General features: G+C 48.8%; 1 pseudogene; it reads right to left on the bottom strand.

Annotated features, from left to right (window-relative positions):
- Positions 1-285: 285 nt before the first annotated feature.
- On the bottom strand, positions 286-3088 carry LOC123396327 (annotated as a pseudogene).
- Between the last annotated feature and the right edge of the window lie 1267 nt (positions 3089-4355).

Here is a 4355-nt window from a genome sequence, read left to right as displayed (position 1 = left end):
AGCGCAAGATCAAGTGTCACAATTGTGGCATCATGGGGCACTTCAAGTCGGAGTGCAAGAATTCCCCAAAGGAGAAGGCGCTCATGGCCCAGCAAGGAGATGAAGGTGACATGATGTTGATGTGTGAACTCGTGGACGAGGAGGATCCAGTTCTTCAAGGGTCGGCTAAAGAAATTGCCGCGCTCCGTGAAGGAAAAGTTTGCTCTCAAGATCATGATTCGGAAACTCGTGTCGATGATATGGATGCGGGGGGTGATTCCGAAAGTTACGTCAATGCTACGGGTGTAAGTGCTATCTTTGCAGGAGCGAAGGAAGCGCTCATTGCATGCGCTCGGCCGTGGAGAAGCGGCCTTTGTTACAAACATGAGGGGTGATTTCAAAATTCGTGTCGAAGCTACTGACGCGATGCATAAGTCTGAAATTTGTGTCGATGCTACGGACACGAATGTCACTTCGGCGTACGTGGAGCCTGAAGACCACGAATCAAAGTCTGGGCCAACAAAATTAAGATGGATGCAGCTACGCAGGAGCCTAGCTAGTTAGTCCAGCAGAACAAAGCTGCCATTGAACTTCCTGAAAACGTGGACCATCATCGTCGCATCGCACACGCCTTTCATCAGCTCGAAGACACAGACATGGCCCTCGTGCAGCCCGTTGTCAGAGACAAACTTGGTCCAGGACCTGTAGCTGAAACCCTGTATCCTCATCATCGAATGGTAGTAGTACTTTACGCACCACTTCTCTCTTCTGTTAGGTCTCAGGAGGAGGATGTCATGCGACCTCTCCGCGACATGCTTAGCTGCAAACTCTCTGGGGAAGGTCTGAATATATAGTATAGCAGAACATTAGTCATTAATACAGAAAGCCTTACAAGATGGTTCAGAAAGTCTATCAAAGACGGTTTAATGAATTTCTTGGTCTTCCAGTTTGTGATTAGAGGAACAGCTGAACTGACCGGCAAGTTATTCCTGCTGCTAACGTGATTCTCCTGCAGGACGGCGACGTATACCGGATTGCCCCGTTGAATCATCGCTGACCTGAATATCTCCTCTTGCTCCTCGCCGGTCAAGTCATAGGCATCACTCTCCTCTTCCTCGGTCGCCTCGACCTTAACTCGATAACTGCACTTGTTTTGAGATTCGGGCTCTTTCCCTTTGAAAACACAAACGGGCATTCCAAAATGATCAGCTAAAGAGACGCTAGCTCCCTCTTCAGTTCATACTGGTTCAGACTTGTGCATTTTCTAGCTACATAAAAAAAGGAGTTGATTTCTAAGTTGACTAATAAATTCTTTTTTTAGTTGGCAATCCTGAGTGTTGATTTTTAACATCACATATGCAGGTGTCGATGTGTCGCATACTCACCTTGTAGGTGATGGCCTCCTTCAAGAGAATGAACAACCATTGTCACTTCACCGTCACTTTCTGATACTTCGAATAGGCAGATGTCACTTTCCCGCAACTCGTTCTGGAGAACGAAGCACGACCAGCCAACAGAAAGCATGCATGAACCATCAGTGAAAACCTTCAAATTGTCTATCCATATGTTGCTGTTATGAGGACGGCAGAGTGTAATAAATTGATCTTTATGTGGAAGGTATTTGGCAGCGTAATCCTTGCAGATGACCTGTTAGAGACGAATGAATCATCTGGTTTTTAAATTATTGAAGATTGTAATTACGGAGAGCTACTATACTTTTAAAAATTCTAACAAAATTCTAGACAAGAGAATCTGATCCTGAACATTAAAGAAAAAAAATTGCAGTAGTCTCACTGAATCTGTAGAGGATACTACACACGTACCAGAGATCCAGACATGCTTGTCTTGTTCATGGCTGTGATGTAAAATGGAATTACAGGCCTAACTTTCTTCACAAGCGCGTCGACTTCTGACCTCTGCGATGTAGTCAGATTGCACCCTGTTGCTAGGACATAGCGAGTCTCGGCAGTTGCCCGAAGGCCACCTGTATACATGGTGACCTCTGGAGATGTGGCACCTTCAGCTGCACAACACCGATCATCAAAACATCAGTTAACTATTATTATAGCTACCAATGAAGATGCACATGCAATCCTTCAATTCTTTACCAGATCTCGTTGAAGGAGAGTGCAGCGGAGTCATCTTTTTAGTTTTCCTACTGTTACTATCTTTTTAGTTTTCCCTGGGGAATGACCGATCATGAGATATGCCCGTTTTTGGAACATTAGGAGCGTGGTTAATGACAATGTGGAATAATTGTTTCTCACAACCACTTGGGTCAAATATTAGGACTTTAAAGTGAGAGTCCCCAATGTATCTGAACACCAACAAGTCATGCTCTTTTAGTTCATAATCACTGGCAAATGCTGCCCATCCAGATCTCAGGACTATCTTGTTCAGATCCTTGGTAAGCTTAATGTTGTATATGTTTCCATCTGGAGCTTCTAGCTTCATAACTTCAGAGATCCGGCCTCTGAAATTGTTCACAAATTTCTGTGGTATGCTCTGCACGAACAAACAACAAAGCAATCAGAAGATTATATACTTATATATCTCTTATCAAAAGACGACACTTCATCAAGACATCAGGAAGGGCATTATCATCCAAGTTCTTACCATTTCTTGATGGAAATCGCTAACCATGAGCCTCAGGAAATGCTTCTGCCTATCATCCATGTGATGCCAATAGAAATGCACATCGCAGAGCTCACACCTTCTATGGGACTCACTGTTGCTTGATACACCATTTTGGTATCGTCTTTCGCTCAGCAGCGATCGATCAGGACGAGTATCTTTTTCTTGGGCATTAGGGCCGCAGTTCATGCGAACGTGGAACACTTCCTTCTCACAGCAACTTCCAAAATCAAATATCAGAACTTTGAAGTGAGAATCCCCTATGTACCTGAAGACCAGGAAGTAGCCCACTTTTAGTTTGTAAAAGCTGACAAATACCCCCCCCCCCCCCCATCCAGATCCAAGGACTATCTTGTTCAGATCCCTGATAGCTTGAACATTGTATATGTTTCTGTTGGATAATCTGCATCGAAATCAAACTGCACAAGGTTTAGATTTCAGGTTCTGAATAAACTCTGACCGTCAGCGTGTGCATTGTGCACGTACGGGTTCAGTTAGCTGTTAGTTTCAGATAGTCAGTTAGTTAGTTAGCTGCTCGCCGCGGGAATCGCTATGGGATGGCATGGCAGACGCATTCTTCGCCGCGAGCATATAGGATCACGCACGATCGAGCGTCGTGGGATGGCGCGGCCGTAAGGCTCGGTGGGCGTGACCGTTTCTTGCTTGTATTCAGGAACTCGTTTTGGGTTCAGAGAATAAGAGGGAAAAGACCTGAAAAGCTGCAGTTAGTTGAGCAGCACAAAATTCGCATCGTCCCCTACCTTCGTTTTTCTGGTTTTCCTCTCCCTCTTCGTTGTCGAGTTTGCAGGCCATTGCAACAACAATTGGCATCAGAGCCACGGTGGTGTACGATCCACTCGGGGTGCCGGCGGTGTCTGATCCGTCGACGAGATGGCCGGTGGCGATGAACTGAAGATGAAGGAAGCAGAAGAGGGAGTCTCTGTCGTAGAGGCTCTCGAGAAACCCCTGGCCCGTCTATCCACGGAGGAGGGACTAGGGGTGCGCGTTGTCGAACGCATGGTGCACGGCGGCGGCGGCAGTGGCCCTCCGATGATGCTCACTCGTACGAACTACGCTGACTGGGCGATGTTCACTAAGCTGCAACTCCAGGCCGATGAACTCTGGCGCGTGGTGGAGACCGGCCAGGGCACGGACCGCGACGACCGACGAGCCATGATCGCAATTCTCAGGGGGGTACCGCCGGAGCTAATGCGCATCCTAGGCGCGAAGGCCACGGCGAAGCAGGCCTGGGATACCCTCAAGACCATGAGGGTCGGCGTCGAACGTGTGCGGGAGGCCAAGGCGCAGACCCGCCGCTCGGAGTACGAAGGACTTCGGTACAAGGAAGGAGAAGGCATCGAGTCGTATGTAATGCGGCTCAGGACAATCATCGACGACCTTGAGGCCCTCGGCGACCCGGTGGACGAGCACAAGGTGGTCCTTAAAGTGCTGCGCACGGTGCCGCAACCATACCGTGAAATGGCCGTGGCGATCGAGTCGCTCGTTGACACCAAAAACCTCTCCTTGGAGGAGCTCTGTGGCAGGCTGCTCGTCATTGAGGAGCGCGAGCGCGAGGAATCGCCGGCGGCTGGAACGCAAACTTATGTTCACGGCGGAGCAGTGGCTCGCACACCAGAAGCAGCAGGACGCCGGTGGCAGCTCGTCCAGCGGTGGGCGCGGACGGGGCAACGGAAAACCCAAGGGCAACCAGGGCGGTGGTTGCCGTGGACAGGGCGGAGGAC

Source organism: Hordeum vulgare, chromosome 5H (assembly GCF_904849725.1).
Source record: "Hordeum vulgare subsp. vulgare chromosome 5H, MorexV3_pseudomolecules_assembly, whole genome shotgun sequence".
Taxonomy (NCBI): Eukaryota; Viridiplantae; Streptophyta; class Magnoliopsida; order Poales; family Poaceae; genus Hordeum; species Hordeum vulgare.
This window is presented reverse-complemented; position numbering and strand designations above follow the sequence as displayed.